A 20,771-nucleotide genomic window follows, 5' to 3' on the forward strand; every position below is an offset into this window, starting at 1 on the left:
AATCAGAGAGGTCCCGCCCCTGACTATCTCTGATTGGTTTAGTCCACGATAGGGGCATAATGTGTGTCTGTTGTTGACCACATGGAGAGTTACAGAGATTTTTTTTTTGTTACCCAAACAGGTGCGACCAACTGTTACCAACAGTTGGTCGCACCAGTGCGACCAAATGTTTTTTTTTAGTCGCACCACGGAAAAATTTGGTCGCATTTGCGACCAAATTGGTCGCACTCTAGAGCCCTGTAATTGATTTGATTTCCATGTTACTGTTAGATTAGTGGCTCCTCCATCCTTTCCACACAGACTCTCAGTGTGGGGCCTACAGAGTTATTATCAGATTTTCTTATTCGTTGCTTTGGTTAAACTTATACCTGATTGTATTCTAAACAGTTTCAGTCAGTTAAGCAGGATTAACTATCAGCACAATCACATATGAATTATGACTCTATTGTTAACTCTTAATATCCTGTCTTTTATCAGGATGGAGTTCTGGCACATTTCTTATATTCCAACATTCCTGCAGCCACCCACACACTAATCTCTCAAAGCTGAGGCGCGTCTACACACACAACATCTACACATTTAAATCAGGTCAATTATTCTCATTCAACATATTCATTAAACTTCTGATTCAGAATGAAGATGATTTACTAATAGCACTTCATATCATTGTAAACACAACAGCCTAAATGTTAAAACCTTTTTATTTCTCTCAGAGGCAATAAGAGGTGAGGGTGAGGGGGGGGGGGACTTCTGTCTCTCTCTGTCCCACCTCTCTCAACAAGGCCTCATTAAATTCATCCCACTTTCATCTTTCATTAAAAAACATATTTATGCTGACTATGTGATGTAATGCAAGAAAAGTAGAGGCGAATGGATGGATAATACATGTTTTATTGATTATTGATTTTGATATATTTTGATTATTCTCTGTTCAAAGACAATAAATGTGGAAAATGTCTCATGTAGTTTCAGCTTCATTTAAATTGATTATTGTAATGGACTTTATATTGGTATTGATCAGGCTTCACTATCACGTTGCAAATGGTCCAGAAAGCTGCTGCTCGCCTGTTGACAGGGACACGTAAACGTGAGCACATGACCCTGTTCTTGCCTCCTTACACTGGTTTCCATTTTAGAATCATTTTAAAATGTTATTGCTTGTTTTTAAAGTTTTAAATGGCTCCTTCTGACCTGTCAGACCTTCTACACCGATACACTACACAAAGGTCTCTCAGATCATCTGACCAGTCACTCCTTGCTGTCCCCATGTCGAGACTGAAACACCGAGGGGACCGAGCTTTCACTGTTGTGGCCCCCAAACTATGGAACAAACGGCCCCTCCATATTAGTTTGGCCCCAACACTTGAAATGTTTCAATCACTTTTAAAAACACCTTTTTCAAAGGCTTTTTAGGAGTCATACCAGAGTCAGTTTGTAGAATTCCAGCGCCCCCCGTGTGCAGCAGCCTGTTACAGCAGCTCTGCTCATTCTGAGTTTCTTTCTTTCTTATCTTTTTTCTTCTCGTAATTTTTATAACTAACGTATTAGTAATTAGACTCTGCAACCATGTTCTACCGTTTTGTGCTAGTTCTGGTTGTTTTCTTAGTTTTTTCTACTTTTTTCACCCGTGTCTGGGGACCCAGAGCAGGGATCCTTTGTTTACAGTAGGGATCAGCTGTTAGCGCTGCGTCCAGCAGCGGTACTGCCGGCGGACAGACTCGACATTCCCAGTGAACTGAGGAAGAAAAGACGGGGGTGTCGTGCTGGGAAGGAGCGCCGTCGCCCGAGAAGGAGACGTTATCGACCATCTCTTCCTTCTGTAATTATTGGAAACGTACGATCTCTGCTCAATAAGATGGATGAGCTAACGTCGCTAACCTGGTCACAGAGGGAGTACCGGCAATGTAGCATCATGATGCTAACGGAGTCGTGGCTAACACCGCTAACTCCGGACACGAGCGTGACACTACCGGGATTCCAGATGCTGCGCGGACAGGACGAGAGAGAGGCGGTAAGAGGAAAGGAGGGGACTGACAGTGTTTGTGAATGACAGATGGTGTAACCCTGGGCACATCACTGTGAAAGAACAACTCTGCAGCAGAGACATTGAGCTGTTAGCCGTTAGCATGCGTCCCATACTACCTGCCCGGGAATTCTCGCATGTTATCGCGATAACAGCGTATGTCCCCCTCGGCCAACGCAGATGCAGCCTGTGACACTCTCCACTCTGTGGTCAGCAGACTGCAAACACAATCTCCGAGAGCCCTCTTCATAATATCAGGGGACTTCAATCATGCCTCACTGGACTCCACACTGCCCACCTTCACCCAGTATGTGACCTGCCCAACCAGAGACAATAAAACACTGGACTTACTGTATGCCAATGCTGAAGAGGCATACAGTTCATCACCTCTCCCTCCCCTGGGCAGATCTGATCACAACCTGGTGCACCTTGTCCCTGTGTATGAGCCCTTAGTGCGCAGGGAGCCACCAGCCACCCGCACAGTACAGAGATGGTCGGAGGAGAGCGAGGAGGCTCTTAAGGATTGTTTTGAGTCGACTGTGTGGGAGGTGATCTGTGACGACCACGGAGAGGACATCGACAGCCTTACTACATGCATTACTAACTATATTAATTTCTGTGTGGATAACACCGTACCTACCAGGACTGTACGGTGTTTCTCCAACAACAAACCTTGGATTACCCCAGAAATTAAAGCTGTCCTCAAGCAGAAGAGGAGGGCCTTCAAATCCAAAGACAAAGAGGAGTTGAAAAGGGTGCAGAGAGAGCTGAGGGGACTGATAAGAAATGGGAAGGACAGCTACAGGCAGAAGATGGAGAACCAGCTTCAGCAAAATAACGTTGGTGAAGTCTGGAGAGGCCTCAGAACCATCTCAGGCCACAAACATCAGAACTCTCTTCCTGGGAGGGATGTGAGGTGGGCAAATGAACTGAATCATTTCTTCAACAGATTTGATTCAGCCATGAGGCAGTCTCCAACATCGGCTGCAGACTCACCCACCCCCACTGCTGCTGCTCCACCTCTGACACCTCAGACACTTCACACCTCCTCTATTCACCCTGCTCACTCCTCCCACCCCAACAATAGCATCCAATACACACTCAACACAAGGCTCCAGCCTGTCTCTCTCAACCACCCAGGTTCGGAGGGGACTGAGGAGGATTAAAGCCAAGAAGGCAGCGGGTCCAGATGGCATCAGCTCGAGGGTCGTCAGGTCCTGCGCGGACCAACTGTGTGGGGTGATGGAGCACCTCTTCAACCTGAGCCTGAGGCTGGGAAGAGTCCCACAGCTCTGGAAAACCTCCTGTGTTGTTCCAGTGCCAAAGACTTCACGCCCAAGGACCTCAACAGCTACAGGCCGGTGGCTCTGACATCCCACCTGATGAAGACCCTGGAGCGGCTGGTCCTGGCTCAGCTTCGGCGCCTTGTGAGCTCATCACTGGACCCACTTCAGTTTGCCTACCAGCCTGGCATTGGAGCGGATGATGCCGTCATTCACCTCCTACATCGTTCCCTTGCTCACCTGGAGACCGCTGGGAGCACTGTGAGAATCATGTTCTTTGATTTCTCCAGTGCCTTTAACACCATTCTTCCCTCGGTTCTGAAGGACAAGCTGGAGAACTCTGGAGTGGACCATCACCTCACTACCTGGATTTTGGACTACCTCACCGACCGACCACAGTATGTGAGGACTCAGGGCTGTGTGTCGGACAGGGTCGCCTGCAGTACGGGGCCCCACAGGGAACGGTTCTGGCTCGGTTCCTCTTCACCATCTACACTGCAGACTTCTCCCACAACTCCACCCAGTGCTTCCTGCAGAAGTTCTCTGATGACTCTGCAATAGTCGGCCTGATCACTGATGGGGACGACAAGGAGTACAGAGGACTGACTCAGGACTTTGTGGACTGGTGCCAGCTGAACTACCTCCAGATCAATGCCAGTAAAACCAAGGAGCTGGTGGTAGACTTCCGCAGGCACAAAGATCCTCCACTCCAACCACTGAACATCCAAGGTATGGACATTGAGGCTGTGGACAGCTACAGGTAACTTGGTGTTCATCTGAACAACAAACTGGACTGGACTCATAATTCAGACGCCCTCTACAGGAAAGGGCAGAGCAGGCTGTACCTGCTGCGGAGACTCAGGTCGTTTGGAGTGGAGGGCCCACTCCTGAAGACCTTCTATGACTCTGTGGTGGCCTCAGCCATTTTTTATGGTGTGGTCTGCTGGGGAGGCAGCATCTCTGCTGGGGACAGGAAGAGACTGAACAGGGTGATCCGAAGGGCCAGCTCTGTTCTAGGATGCCCTCTGGACCCAGTGGAGGTGGTGAGTGACAGGAGAATGGTGGCTAAGCTGTCATCCCTGATGGACAACATCTCCCACCCCATGCATGAGACTGTGACAGCACTGAGCAGCTCCTTCAGTGGGAGACTGCAGCACCCACGGTGTGGGACGGAGAGATTTCGCAGGTCTTTCCTCCCCACTGCTGTCAGACTCTACAATAAAGACTTTTGCAGCTGATCAAACACACAAACCCACACATGTGCAATAAGACTGCTATATGTGCAATTCTTCTTCTGACGAAGTTGTGTTTTTGTATTTTCCTACTCAGTTGTATATAGTATTTGTATTTCTATTTTATTCTATTGTACATAGTATTTTATTTTATTTTATTTTATTCTATTGCATTCCAGTGTTTTCTAATTTCTGCTACATAACTTTGCACTTTTGCTGTAACAAAACAAATTTCCCACCTGTGGGACTAATAAAGGCCATCTTATCTTAGTCAGTTTGTAATCAGTTTGTAGTCAGCTGTTTCCACTCTTAATGCTTTTATTTTGTTAATCTTATTGTTTATTTTATTCATGTTTTAATATTTAATTTACACACTGATTTATTTATCTTCTTTTTCATTTATATATTTATTTTATTTATATTAATTTCATTGTTTGCTTAATGGATGGTTTTTATCTGCTGTCTCTGTTTTATTATTGGAAGCACTTTGGTCACGTTGTTGTTTTTAAAGTGCTGTATAAATAAAGTTGGATTGGATGATGGGCTGTACCAGGCTGACTGTGTTACAGAGGATTTCATCCTTTGTCCATCAGGACAGTCAGACAGAAATCTGCTTCCTGTTCCCAGTGTGAGCGTTTGTCAGCCTCACTGATGGAGGACGGCTCTCTCACAGTGTGCAGACATGTTTAATGAGTTACTGCTAACAGTCACAGTTCATCGCAGCAGCTGTTTAATATGGACGTGAAAGAATCAGAGATCCAACATGTCCTCTGACCTGGACCCACAGCACTGATCACTGATCACAGAGTCTGTTACACAGACTGACCGCTCTGTGGTCAAACATGAAGGCATCAACGTGACCTCTGACCTTTATCTACAGTGTTTCAGTCTATTTGAACTTTTTACATTGAGCCTCATGATCACTGTGATAACATGTGATCATTCAGCCCCACGAGTTCATGGATATACTGGAGGAAAAGCATCTTTATTAGAAGGACCAGACCTCAGACCTCACACTTCCTTTCTTCTATTTGTCTCCAAACACCTTCTCACATTCACGTCTCTGTTCTAGCGTCCATGTCCCGCCCACTCTCTCTTTGCTCGTTTGTCACTTCCTGTCATTGTAACCAGGGAGATCTGCCTGACCCAGGATCAGACACTGAAGCTCAGCCTGAGGTGTAGATAGTTGATTATCATTCATTCAGTTTAATTTGATTTATACAGCACCAAATCATCACAGCTGTGGACTCTCATCTTCTATCAATAAAGTTATGTTGTATATTCACTCTCATGTCATTGACCTTTTACATTAGAGCAACTCATCTATTTAAAAACACTGAAAACTTACTGCAGCTGGAACAGCTGGAAGCATGACCATGTGCTTCTGTGCTTATGCACCACGGTAGGTCACACACACACGCACGCACGCACGCACGCACGCACACACGCACACACACACACACACACACACACACACACACACACACTCACACAGCCTTTATCTTAAACGATGCAACATAACTGGTCTAATGATCACATGTTTAGTCATTAACACAAACATTCATTATGTTTTCCTTTGAGGATCAATCAGCGAAGGAGACGCTACTGTAAACCCTCAGTGTAGAAGCACAAGGAAAATCCACCCGCGACTGCCGTCACCTGACCACATGTCCTGCAGATGGCGATCCTGCACCGTGTTCAGAGAGCCAACACTTTGATGATGCTGCTCTACTCAACTTACTTTTAGCCTGGGTTGGACTCTATATGAGCAGCTTCACTCTGGTTTCACTGTTAAATACACTTGTTAGAGTTCACTTGGAAAAGGTTAAAAATAAATATTTTATTGCAAAATTGTTTGTTGGTACATTTTTTGAGGGTCAAATATCTTGTTTGATTTGAGGAATGAACTGTTAAGGTGGAAAAAAATGAACCAGGTTAAAATGCTTTAAATCAGTGCAGATGTATAATGTAATTTAACATGTTGATAATGGTTGTAGTGGGCTTGTAAAGTAAATGTGATTAAATGTGACATTAATGGTGACGCTGCATAAACCTGATCAAACAGTTCTATTAGTGGGTCTGTGTGATCAGCATCAGTGGGTTAAGGTGAGGCCTTGACTAGTAGAACGTCATGTTGGTGTCTGACAACACATGAGCCAACATCAGACTCCGAGCGCTACGATGCTAAAGATCAGAAGATCCAGTGTGACATCATCGTTGCCTGGCAACAGAAGCCCTCATCTGACTTTATTGGAGGATATTTACAGCAGCAACACTGTTTAGTTTAATATGACGGATTAACAACATGCTGTGATATCCAGTTCATCTGTAATAGATACTGGATCTAATCAGTCAGCAGATATTTGATCAGCTTATTTATAACTATACTAGAAACAAACACAACTGTGTTGGTGATTCATGCAAACTTGCATATCAGCCTTTGAAGGTTTTGCAGTATTGAGAACAAAGAGGTTGTGTTAGGGCTGAAAACCCTGACTTGTTCTCCTCTGCAGGTCATCAAATGCACCACAGAAGTTTGTATTTGCACAGCCTGTATATGTTTGATGGCTTTATTATTCTCTGTTCAAAGACAATAAATGTGGAAAATGTCTCATGTAGTATCAGCTTCATTTAAAATGACTGCAAACATTTAGAGAACATGTGCTGCTGTTTGTCCTACATTTCAACACTGAATGAACCCTGAAAACGTGATGGCAGGTGGCAGATTGGAGTCCACATGAAATATCGGCTGTATGAAGACTGGAAAATATAGATGATACAAATGTGCAGCCAAACATTTGTGGACATGGATAAACTATCTGATCCAAAAAGCAGGAAGTGACACAGCTAGAAAATGAAAGTGTGTAACAGCTGAAGTCAAATGTAATGCAGAGTTGAATCTGCACTTGGATCCATCTGTGAAAGGTCCACATGTAGGGATCACATGAGTCCTGATGTTTGTCAGTGCAGCTTGATAACTCCATCTACTGTGGGCTACATATACTGGGCTGGTAGCTCCATAGTGTTGGAAAGAAACTATTCAATGTGCAAAGTTTAAAATCAGAGGCTCTTCTAACACAGGAGCCGTGTTGAGTTTAGATCACAGCGACCACCGGCAGTCTGAAATGGAATGAAGCCCATTGACAGCCAGCAGGTCTAAACAGGAACGCAGCCATTTGTATGCGTGGCAATGATGTGGCTGCAGCTGACACAGGATTGGTTCAAACTAAACATCAGACGCATTTCACAGAGTTCACAAATAAACTCACGTTTTTATCTTTGAAGATCATCATAAAGTAGAATTGATGGTCCAGCAGACAACAGCAGGAGGTTTGAGCCCTTCTGATGCAGCAGAAACAGGATTTGGAGGAAGATGTTAATAGATTAGAAAGAATTGTACACTGTGAATCAATGCAAGTCTTTCTAGATAGACAGATCTGTAATAATCCCTCAGGTAGGTTCCTCTGTGACAGTCACAGACAGAGACACCAATTCTGACGTCCTTTGAAAGCCTGACTTTGAATTTTCATCACTCGTCATGTACACAGATGTTAATTCTACATATTCCTAGTACTGAACTCTAAATCAATATGAAGAAAATGCTCCTACTAATCTGCATATATGTTGATATCAAATCCTTTTCCAGCACATGGATAAATCTCTATAAATCTTTCAGTCTGATCAGAATGGGCACAGTGTTGTTATTGCAGCACTCCTGATGTTTGAAAAGCTAAATGTCCATTTTAAAGTGGTCGTGTGTAGGATTGTGTTTCCTTCCTTTGTGCAGTTCTTACAGTAAAGATGTTTGAATGTTTCCTGTTCCCCTGATGCTTCTTCCTGTTGGATAAAGTTGGTTTGAATAACATGTTCTTATAGGTTTCAATGAACTTCAAACTGTGATCCACTTACAAAACTGTCACATTTTATTGGAACGATCCACATTTGCATCCATTCACGGTACATTTGACATCTGAACACGTTTGTACACATGATGAAAGGACAGATGGTGTTTGTGTGTCCTTCTTAAACTTAGTGTGAATGTTTCATCATGTAGAACTACTTAGAACAAAGTCTTTGGGAACATTTGGAGAACACGTTTAGGAAAGTAACATCCTGGTAGAACATTTTCTTAAAGCAAAGCAGAGCTGCAACATGACTGTGAGGATTCACAATAATAAAGTCAGAATACTTTATTATTATGAAGACTAAAGTGCACCTTAATGCTGCCAATGAATACACATGTTCTTTGTGAAAGCATGAGCACAGCTGACATGCACCACACTGACCCCACTCGCCCCATTTCTTCATCCACTTCTTGCTCTTGAGCTTGAAATGAGACGCAGACGCAGCAAAAGTCAGAGGCTCTAAAATCCACAAAAAGGGGGCTCGTTAGATCAGGATATTGATGTGATCCATAGAAAACATGGATAATACACCACTTTATTTGAAGACATCTGTAGCACTGCCTCAGTTCTGGATGTTTCCACAGACTCCTCTGTGTACCTAAAGAAAAGGTCAAAGGTCAGCAGCACATGTAGTTGGGACAATTCTTCATTTACAAACAACAGTCGCACAAACTATACAATGATTTTCCTCCAATTAGGACTTTTCACTTGCAGAAATGGTCCTGTGTGATTTCTAGGCTGTGATATAAAAACTAGTTCCTAATGGCAGCGATTCACTCAGTAAACATGTGTTTCCTTCACCAACCTCACACACAGATCCAATAAGATCAGGAAGTGGGCAGTATAGTACAATATGTGTTATTTTGTACTGTACTGCCCAAACTAAAGATCTGCTGAAGTGTTGGAAATGATTCATATGGTTATTTTGGACGATCCAGCAGAAGATCAGACATGAAAGTGGAGATAACACAGAAGACCTGCAGCAAAGGGTCAGAGGTCAGACTGGGCCCCTGGATTCAACAATGAGCCAATGATCATCAAGTAGTGACTAAAGCAGAGCCCTGACGTTCTGACATTTATCACACAGTTAGAACAAATGTCTGCTGATGACTTCATCTCATGAAATGACTGATAGATGTCAATTCATTGATCAGCTGAGCTGCTGCTGCTGATCTTCATCGTGCACAGAAACATTCAGCTTGTTTCAATCAGTAAATAACTCCCACTACTCTCAGTTTGAACTGTTCCCACTCAAAATGCTGTCAGAACAATGATCATTGTAGAACTTCACAAACATCACGTGTTGTTTTCCACATGTAAGATCAGCAAACATACAGAAACTTCCTGTTGCCACACACGGCCTCTAAAATCTCTTCCACGCTTTCTGTCTGAAGTCCACTCTCTGTGTCGGATCCACAGGAAACAACAAGATCTTATTAACATGGTTTTCAATGTGTCTCCTTCCAAAAGTCCAACCAATGAACAAATGTGTATATTTGTGGAGGCCGAACAAAAGCATGACACATTTGTCTGTTTCTATAAACTGGTGTCAAACACAAATATGAAGAGTTTCATTGACAGACTCCAAAATGCCCCCACAGTGAATCACAGGAAATCCTACAGTGTGGCAGAGAATCTTAATGGCTCCAACATCAACACATCCACAATGTTGGATCCAGTTCTACCTCACAGAGTTACTAAGACACACCCTCTGCCAGCATTACAACAGCTCCACCTGCTTCACCTGCCTCCTCAGCCTCTGTACACCTGAAGAGAAAAGAAAGGCTCCAAAAGCTCAAATCTACAAAGGATTCATGAAGTTTCATCCAACAATAACATGTTTGCCTTCCACAGTGTGCTGTTAGACACCACTGTACCTCTGCCATTTCAAAAAGAGCAGCTTGGGAACATTTTGGCTCCAAACACTTTGTGTTTAAGTTCCTAATCTTTGTTTTCTTTGTGAACAACATCTGGAGCTTTTGACTCATAGAAACATCATTTTGTTCTTTAGATGACAGCAGATTGGGACTGAATAATCAATCACTATCAAACCAATAAAGATGCTGATTTTACAGGAACTTTGTTGGAGAAGCTGTAAAGACATGAAACTGGTGGAGATCCCAAACCAGTTGATAGTGCTGATTATTCCAAATAAAGCTGTTTTCCATTTGAGATGAAATGACTTTCTGTCCTGATATATAATAAAGATGTTAGTTGTTTTTGAGCCCTTGTATTAAAAGTAGATCCAGTTTAAAGTCAGCTTGAGTTTGATGTCTTTATGTCAAAGCTGCTCATGATGTTGAGCTGCTGATGGAATAAAAACAGTGAAAAATCTGCCTCAATATAAAAGCATGTAGTCCAGACTTAAATGTAGCCTATTGTTAGCTGAGGTCCACACACAGTGTTTGACAGTGTAAACTGTGTGAAAGGGCTGCTGGTGGAGCTCACTAGGATGAGCAGGTGACCATGTGCCACGAGGTGGAGAGCAGCTGGCCTGGGTTTGATTCTGACCCGGGCCACGTCCCCTTTCTCTCTCCCTCTGCTTTGCTGTCACTTATCTTCACTGCTCTGTCCAATAAAGCTGAAAAAGGCCCCAAATCAAAGAAATCTGCTGCAGCCTCTGAAATGTCTTCTGTTTCCTTCCCGACGGCTTTTTTCACCGTCAGCCCATCAGACAGTCCAGTAGCATTTATGATGATGTCATGATGTTGAAGAGACTGCTATGGTGGCCTCCCATGACCCCCAGCCTCATCTACACTGAGATGCAGACATTTGAAAACATTCAGCAGACAACTGAATAATAGTCCAACACAACAGTCTGTGTACAGACACACACTGAGCTTTCATATAGTCAAAGGAGTCAATCAAACACAGCTAGTTGAGTCATTTCTTGTGTGAGTCTAAAGTGAATCTAGTATTTGAAAGTCCACTTCCTGTATTTGTTGTTGAAGACTTCTTCAGCTTCTTCTCAAGGACATCAGCTGCTTGTTTGGCAGCAGAGGCAGTTAAGAAGCTTCCTGAAAACACTGAACAGTGAGTTCACTGTGGCATATGACAAATTCAGCTTTCTATGTGCAAATGTGTCTGTGTCAACCTTTCAAATGCTGTTGAATCCAAAACATCAGCGGCTCCTTGGCTGCTCACTTCATGCACTTCTGTCTTTGTGACAGTCCAATGACATCACAGCTGTTTCCACCCCAGTGTCTCAGGACTGGACACCTTTAAACATGTGGAGGATCAAACAGCCGTCCAGCTAAACATACATGAAACTATCAAAGCTGACAATCATTCCAATAACATCTAATGGTACATATATATAGACACAGGACTACAAGGAAATGGCTCTCAGCATCTGGCTGTGGGAACAAATGAGTCCCTGTTTGTGTTCAAATTGTGTGCATGTTTTAGACGTGTGTCACATGTAGAAACACAAAATCCCACAATGACACAAAGATGTGTTTGACACAACTGTGCAGCTGTAAGTTGTTTCTAATGATTCATTGAAGCTCTTCTAACATTCTGGAGACAATCAGTACATGAATCTGTTCAACACCACAACAATTTGACTTCAATGTGAACGTTTGCCATTAAATAACCTTCTTCATCCAGCTGACAGCATCCTTCATTCTATGATATGAACAGTTCCTCCTGTTGATGACAAACCTCTGACATGATCTGCTTGAGGAGCTTTTTCATGTGAAGCTCTCTGAGCTCAGGGCTAAGTTGCTGTGTTTCATCTTTAAGAGCTGCTGCCTCCTCGCCGGACTTGTTCTTCTCTTCTTCTCCTAATGACACCATTTCTGCTTCAGATCTTTCACTGGGCCTAAAACAGATTAAGTTTGTGTTTTGGAGTTTTGTCATTGTTGTTTGAGTCACTGAATCAAGATCTCTGCCTCCTTTTGTTCTGACACTGGGTTTAATGAAAGAAGGTTTCTGTTTGTCCATTAAAGTTCTTTGTTGTGATCTTTTAAAGGATCCTGTGATGATCCAGAGCCTGGCTTGTCTCCAGGAGTCTCTCAGTGACCTGAGCAGCAGCTACAGCTCTGCTGGCCTCTGTGTTCACCTGCAGGAGACGTGGAGACCCGCGCTCACCTTCTGCAGCACTTAGACACAGTTGCAGTGACGGAAGGTGAGTCATCCTTTAGCAGGACATCAGTCAGGCTTTATGAGCATCACTGTGACTGTTATTGTGTTTGTAGGAGGTTTCCTCTGCTGGTCTCAGACAGCAGCAGAAACATCAGCCTCCCTGTCAGTGGAGATCAGTTCTTATGTGCTGTTGGCCAAACTCAGCGCCTCCCCGACTGCTGAGGATCTGGGATATGCCTCTGGTATTATCAGGTGGCTGACTGGGCAGCAGAACTGTTACGGAGGCTTCTCCTCCACTCAGGTACTACACCACCCGAACAGCATGAAGCTCATCTTTGAGTTCATCTACAGTCTTGGACCAAATCAGAAGAAATAATCCTGAAGCTTTCATGTTGTTGCTTTTCTCTCAGATATGCAGACTTGTTTTAGCAGGCAGGGATGTTTTTATTCTTTATTTACAAGATGAAATTGACTTTGGTCTGAAAATGTGTTGTTTTAACAGAACAGCCTTCTGTGCATCAACTACACGTAACAGCCTGTAAATAACAGCTCAGCTGCAGTCTGTAAGTTTCTACCTGTGATTTCTCTACTTTGTTTCTCTGAGATCATCTCTGTTAAACAGATTTAACCTGTTTAACCTTTATTTAACCAGGAAGTGAAGGTTAGAAACTCTTTGTGAGAGTGTGTTGAAGTGACACAGGCAGTTTGAACTTCATGTCAACATGAATCCATCCTGTAGGACACAGTGGAGGCTCTTCAGGCTCTCTGCTCCACTCTGGTGTTCAGTCCTGAAGGTTGGAGCACAGGGACAGTTCAGGCTCCAGCAGTCAGCTGACATTTGATGGAAATCAGGGCAACAAACTGCTCCACCAGGAGGAGGCGCTGCAGGACGTGTCAGGAAAGTACAGGCTGGAGGTGAAGCTGCATGTGCTTCAGTGCAGGTCAGTGACAGCATCATGTGACCAGGTCCTGGTTGGTGTCAAACAAAGGCTTTCTTTGTTTCTTTGTACTTATAAAACACTAAAGAAGCATTTTCACATGTAATCAATGTGTTTTCATAGACAACATTAGAGCTGACAGTAAGAACTGCACACAGTACAATTCTGTTTACACTAAATTAAAAATCAATAAAGTCACTTTGTGTCTACATGAGAATCAGAGAAACTTTCTTCATCCCAGAGGGAAACTGAGCTGTCGGAGCAGCAAACACACAACAAACATCAAGCACTGATAGGAAATGAGAAACACAGACATTGATGATAAATATTAAGATAAATAGATAAATATAGAGATATAAATACAAAAGTGTCACGGTGTAGAAAAGTGACAGCAGGCTGCACTGAGCTGTGATTGGTTCTGTTTGTTTCCCAGATTTGTGCACCTACAACATCCCAACACCTGCTGATGTCCCCACTCTCAGTGTGAAAGTCCACACAGAGGTGGAGCCCACAGGTGGATCTGCCAGAGCCAGACTGACTGTGGAAATACATCCCTGTAAGTATGTGACAGGTTAGAGGAGAGTCTGTACCAGCGTGGAGTCACTGTGGGTGGATGAAGAGCATGTGTGCACACACTGTTCAAACACAGCTACAGTGGGAAGGAGAAAACTACAAACATGGTGGTCCTGGATGTTCCCCACAGTGTGAGTAATTAGACAGACTCTACCAACACGTCATGTGATCACTGTGATGATGTCATCTCCTCACAGCTCAAACTTGGCCTCCTGGTGAGTCGTGTTGAACCAAAGGAAGATCCTGTTCTGGTGTCCTTAGAGGAGGTCAGAGACGTCCACAGTGGGGACACCAGATGATGATCTTTGGTACAAACTGTGTCTGCGATTGTTTCTGTCTCGTCCAGTTATCAAAGGACACACCATCAACCACAGAGATCATCCAGGAGCTCCCAGTGGACGACCTGAAACCAGCCGTGGTCCAGATCTATGACGACTACCAACCAGGTCCAAGTCTGACTAAGCTTTACTTCAACAGCACACTGACACACTTCAGAGGATCCATCAGACTGAACAGTTCATACAAGCTGATGTTTCCATCAGTGGGACTCAGAGAAATGACACTTTCATAAATCTGGTTTTAGTCCCTTTGAGTGTAAACAGGAAACAAACTGCATCATTTGTGCTTCTTGCACCAGGATCCTCCTCGTCTCTCCCACAGCCAGGAAGTTCAGCTCTGCTCTCATGAAGCAGCAGGAAGATGTGAGGCTCAGAGTGAGGACTGAGTACAGACTGATGGCACACACTCAGCCTTTTGCCACTGCATGCACAGCTGTGAGTCATGTGACACTCGTGCACTCGTGTTGATCAACCTCTCATTGCAGATAAGTGAACTCTCCCAGGGGCAACGATCACACACAGTGGTGTGAAAAAGTCTTTTCACTCAGTCATTTCTTACTGTTTTTATCACACAAATGTTCCTGTTAGACAAAGATAACACAAGGAAATAAATGATGATGTCATTGATTAAGGCACAAAGGTGATCCCAACCTACCTGAGCTGTGTGCAAAAATAACTGCCCCTCTGCTTCAATCATGAATGAACTGTGATGAAGCACATTTGTTTCTGAAGCTGAGTTCAGTCTGACAAACACACTCAGCCTGATTACTAGAAGACCTGTTGGATCAACAGACTCATCAACTTCTACAGAACCCGTGTGAGAAAGTGAACAGGCTGAAAGATGTCAAACAGCAACACATAATGCCTCCATCTACACAATCAGCTGACAGAGTCACAGCTGTCAGTCTGCACAGGGTTCAAAGCCATTTCTAAGGCTTTGGGACTCTGTTGAACCACGGTGAGAGCCATTAGACACAAATGCTGAAAGTGGGGAACAGTGGGAACCTTCCCAGGAGCCAGTGGGCACCAACATGACTCCAAGAGCACATCGACATCCAGGAGCTCACAAAGAGCCCAGAACAACATGAAAGACCTGCAGGCCTCAGTTAAGGTCATAATTGAACAGTAAGAAAGAGAATCCATGGAGGAGTCCAAGGAGAAAACCACTGCAGACCAAGAAGAACACAAAGGACGGTCTCACACTGTCCAACAACATGTTGATGATCCCGTTTGGGAAAGACTCTGTGGACTGATGAGACAAAAGCTTTCTGACAGCTTTGAGTCCTGTTACATCTGAAACTAACACAGCATCGATGAAAAGGAGCCTCATAGCAACAGTCACATATGGTGGTGGTAGTGTGATGGTCCCATGTGATGCATCATGGCAGCAACAATACAACAACAAATACACACATGTGACAAATGTACAATAACAGATCATTAAGTGTCACGGCGCCATGCGCATTAGTATATTTGACTTAAGCTTAATAATCAGAATAATGCTCTGATCTCTTAAATAAATGAAATCATACCTTTCTACTAAAACTGTTTCTGTTGGTCTCCACCTTTTCCTGAACCAGACCCTGCAGGATCCACCTGAGTGTCCCAGTCCTGGACCCTGTTTGTAACCAGGAGGATCCCAGGCCTGATTATTGATGATGTATTATAAATATTCTGGTTTTATTCTCATTAAATAAATATGTGTATAAATATGTGGATTCATGTTTCAGTCCTGGACGTTGATGCTTGTTTGTTTGAAAGGACACAGATGGACCTTGTTTCCTTCTTTCCTTCCTTTTTGTGTCCTCTGTGCTTCATCTGCTGCTCTTCACTCTGTTACTTTGGACTGATTTCACTCACACTTTGTTTCCATGGTTTCTTTGCGTCACGCTGGCAGCACGTGAACAACACGACACCTCCTAAGACCCGAACTCTTCCACAGCATGCATTTTTAATTTCTCTTTGATATTTGGGCTGATTGGGTCTTGATGAATGTAAAAACAAAGAATTACCAGATTTTTTTTTTTTACCTAATTTTTGTTTCTAAGAAAAATGAGAGCCACAGATGAGGATATTCGTTTAAAATTTCGATAGAACAGTAGCAGTATAATGTCCTCGTAAGTGGATATCAGGACCTTGTAGAGCAAAATTGAGTATTTTGGCCTAGATAACCCAAAATGTGATGTCCACACATGTGGACGCCAGGTCCTTGGAGGTTAATGCTCATCTATTGAAGCTTGCAGACACACACAAATTATCTTATTTGTTCTCAGGGTTGTTCAGAGTATTGGAGTTGGAGCAGAAACCTGCTGCAGGTTAATGATTGATCAAATAATATCACATAAGGGGCAGGAGCTGACCTTTGACCTGTGAGCTTCAGACTCTGGTGTGAAGTGTTTAATGTGACTTCAGCCTGCAGACACAGAGGACTGATGACGGAGAAGAAGCAGAGGATTTTCTCTGTTTCTACACAGACCTGGTCCAGACAGCAGAGCGCTGCAGAGTGAAGACGTTCATGGGAAGAAGCTGAGTCAGTGCAACATCCTCTTTGAATCCTGGATCAGGAAGTAAAGCCGGTGAATATTTGGTGTTTAAATAAGGTTGCTGTCTTTGACTCAGTCTGCTGTCACTTTGTTTTAGAGAGAAAAAGAGATTTCAGATTAACTGATGTTCCTGCTGCTGCAGCACTAAAGGACAGTATAGGTGACCACGCTGATGCCTGTTCATAATGTCGCCAAAGCTAATAAACTGTTGGCTAAATGTTCTTGTTGTCAGAGGTAAACAGAGGTGACAGGAGCAGATAATAAGGATTAAATATAATGCTGAATAACTAAATACTGCTAGTCTGTGATGTAACTCCCAGCAGCATCACCTCATTTCTTTACTCTGACCTTTAACATGAGTTAGCTTAGCTAGCAGAGCAGCTCAGCAGAGCAGCCGCTACCTCTGCTGTTTGTCATGTGACCGAGTCAAGTGTGTGCAGTAGACTTGTTAGCGTAGCTAGCAGGCTGAAAGAAGCTAGCAAATTGTGTGAACACTTTGTCAGAGGTGAGCAGTAAAGAGAAGGATAAGGAGCTCCTCCAAATGCTGATTATGCACTTAACCTGATTTTAGTCTTTGATGCATAATATGTGATGTTCAGTCGAAAACAATCAGTTAAGTTGACTTTATTATTATTATTTGTTTATTATTCCTAACAAGGCTCTGTACTATAGTGGTTTGCACATTTGATCTGAGGTTATGGTTTCCCTGTAAATTCAACAATGGGCCTCAATGCAAAGCATCAAACAAATATTTTTATTATCAAGTCATTCAACTTACTGAATGAGTCATTGCAGCCCTGACAGTGAAGCACACTCATTTCATTGGTAGTCACCATGTAAGTGCTTTTAACTCTCATTGATGAGTAAAACCTTCAGTAGAAACATCTGAAAGCAGTGAGTGAATAAAAGGTCTGACAGCAGCAGCAGGGACGATGCTGTCAGACGTTTAATGTGGAGTCTGTCTGCAGTCAAACAGTGAAGAGCAAAGAAAAGTACTGTGATGGTGTGAGTTTCTTGTGTTTTGGTGATATTTTGTATTATGGTTTATGTTCTGGTTACAGTCTTAGTTATGCTGTGTTCAGTTTTTTATATTTCTTGTTTAGTTCCTTGATTATTAGATTCCCCCGTGTCTGTGTTTTTGTCCTGTGTGTTTAAGCCCTCTGTTTCCTTCTGTCCACTGTTGTGTTCATCCTTGTTTCTAAAGGCTGTGTTATTCTTTGTGTGTTTCTCTGTGAGTTTAGTATTACTTTTTCCATTCAGCAAATAAACCTGTGTTTTATTAAGTTAATGTCCCACCAATGAGTCTGCATTTGGGTCCTATCCTGCCTGCATTACACAACCGGTTCATGACAAGAACGTTTTTCTAGTTTCCAAAACAGTAAATCTGTGTGCAGTTCTCTCAAACTCAAAGTGTGTCAGTGAATGCATCGTGTGTGCTTCACGGCTCCATCTAGTGGACTGATAGCAGAGCAGCTGATGGCAGCTTCCTCTGCCTCACACTGCTGTCTGACTGCATTCAGCTGACACTGAGATGAAGCAGGAAAGAAGCAGCTGATATTTGGACAGCACACATGATGGAAAGGAGGATTTCAGTTGATGTGCACATGAATGATTTGTGTTTCCTCTGCAGGTGAAGGTAGAAAGTGTGTGTGAGCTGATGTGAATTGAGCAGCATGGATCAGTGTGAGGACAGAGAGGAGGAGTCCCTCCTCTAAAAGCACTCTGTGTGGGGGAACATGAGAGCCAGACCAAAGCTCAGAGGTGAGATGACCATCTCTAACTGTCCATGACTCTTTTCCATGTCACAGCTCAGCACTCACATCACTGCTCCATCATTATTCACAGGAAGAAACGAGGAACTAAATGCAAACATGAACCTGAACCCAGCTCTATGTCCTTACAGAGTGACTGGTCTAAAGAGCATCCGGTTCATTTTAAAGTCCAGCCTGTGTCTGCTGCAGAGAGGTGAGCTGTTAGCAACATGAAATATTTAATTTAACTGCTTGATGTTGTTGGATATAAACTGCAGTGCAAACATGTGTAAGTCAAACTCAAATCAATTTGATACTCGCCTCATTCACACATTTATACAAGTGTGTTTACTCTTTTCCTGTGAGTTTCTATATAAATGATAACACACTGTCAGTCGCTCACACTGCATCTTTCATTGTTAATCTCACCTTCAGTGTCACACAGACAGGATCTGATGATCTTCTTGTTCCTATAATGATGTGACTGATAAAGCTCCTTTCAAACATGAAGCAGTGATCAAGCTGCTGCCGACCACAGTGATGAATCTGCAGACAGCTGGATCAAATCAGAGGAGTTTACTACACCTTACTGACTGTGCTGATCTCACAGTGAGAGCAAGTTTTTTCCACAGTGTTGATGCTGAAACAGTGAAACACAGTCCTGTGTTTGAACCCTGACCTTTGACCCTGTAACAGTCATTTATTCTCTGGTCTGAGGGTCTCAGCTTGAAGCTGCTCTGAGATATAAAGTGCAGCTGTAACATGTAGAGATTTGATTCAACTGGATTCTGCAGTGAACGTGAAGCTGCTGCAGTGATGTGTTCACTGTCCTCAGTGTGTGTAGGAGCTTTGCTGCTGTGTGTTGTACTGACTGTAGACGAGACACTGCTGCATCATTTAGGCCTGAATACACTGAGCTGAAATCATGTGATCAGGAGGAAATGATGGTGTGGATCAGCTGATCAGGAGCATTGATCGCACTCTAGAAACCTTTGTAACCTTAACAAATGAGACTGAACTAGACTTCTGTTTGCTGCTTAACATTCACATGCTGATCAAAGATGAGCTCAGATTTCTATCAGAGTGTTTTCACTCAGTTATTATTGTTCAAGGTGGAGAGATAAGATTAAAAATGCCTTTGACTGTTTCTCAACACTCAAGTACTCACGTTCTTGGCAGAGATGGCATCATACCACTGTTTTATGTACTGATATCATAAATTTGGATATGAATCTGATATGGTCTATTTTATAATCACTAAAACTGCTTTTTTAAATCTATCTTGCTGCATTTTTTACTCAAATTTAAAAACAAACACTAAAGCTGTTCTGTTATTCCTGTATGCAAAAACTACACTAAACCCAAAATATCTCACAGTTCAGCAAAACTGATCTTTTATATAAACTGTTAGCAAAATTTTAAGTCTGAGTATTTAAAGTAATATTCAAAAAGTACAGGGTGGGCCTTTTATATGGATACACCGTAATAACATGGGAATGGTTGGTGATATCAAAGTCCTGTTTGTGGCACATTAGTAGATGTGAGGGGGCAAACTCCTCAGGATGGGTGGTGACCATGGTGGCCATTTAGAAGTCGGCCATCTTGGATACAACTTTTGTTTTTTCAATAGGAAGAGGGTCATGTGACACATCAAACTTATTGGTAATGTCACAAGACAAACGATGGTGTATCCATATAAATGGCCCACCCTGCAGTCTGTGTGATCACAGCTGCTTCAATGACTTTATCATGTTTGTGTCTGCAGAGGTCAGAGGTCACAGTCTGCAGGGTCCAGCTGTCCGTCTGTGAGGAGTGACTGGTCCAAAGGTCTGCCTCCACAGTTCAGTCGTGAACCTGGACCAACAAGGTCAGAGAGCTGTGATGACTCCTTTACATGTTTGTGTTTCCTGGATAAATCTGACCTGAAACATCCTCAGATTGTTACAAAGATTCATTAAAAAGAAAACAATGAAAGAGAAAAGATCCAAATGTTAGACTTGGTCATTTGCTGTTTGAGGACAGTGATGCTCATATCTGTGGGGAAAGTGTGACCTGAGTGGGTTCATGTTTGTCTTTAAAGAGCTGCTCTGATTCTCTTT

The 20,771-nt window shown here is 43.1% G+C and overlaps 1 protein-coding gene and 2 long non-coding RNA genes across 4 annotated transcripts in view; all 3 read left to right on the forward strand.

Moving 5' to 3' along the window:
- Positions 1–20,771, forward strand: part of LOC116320868 (NACHT, LRR and PYD domains-containing protein 12-like) — a gene marked incomplete at its 5' end in the record, with an annotated part of 102,590 nt that overhangs the window by 60,770 nt on the left and 21,049 nt on the right. The window lies entirely within an intron of this gene.
- LOC120438589 lies at positions 12,809–14,437 on the forward strand. The gene is made up of 4 exons (XR_005612010.1): positions 12,809–12,830; positions 13,032–13,092; positions 13,901–13,981; positions 14,387–14,437. It is a non-coding gene; the product is annotated as an uncharacterized LOC120438589 (long non-coding RNA).
- On the forward strand, positions 18,633–20,655 carry LOC120438587. Of its 2 annotated transcripts, none has more exons than XR_005612007.1 (3): positions 18,633–18,682; positions 18,767–18,886; positions 20,438–20,655. It is a non-coding gene; the product is annotated as an uncharacterized LOC120438587 (long non-coding RNA). The 2 variants fall into 2 exon arrangements; XR_005612008.1 differs by lacking the exon at positions 20,438–20,655 and adding an exon at positions 19,108–19,666.

Source organism: Oreochromis aureus, linkage group 3 (assembly GCF_013358895.1).
Source record: "Oreochromis aureus strain Israel breed Guangdong linkage group 3, ZZ_aureus, whole genome shotgun sequence".
In the NCBI taxonomy this organism is placed as follows: Eukaryota; Metazoa; Chordata; class Actinopteri; order Cichliformes; family Cichlidae; genus Oreochromis; species Oreochromis aureus.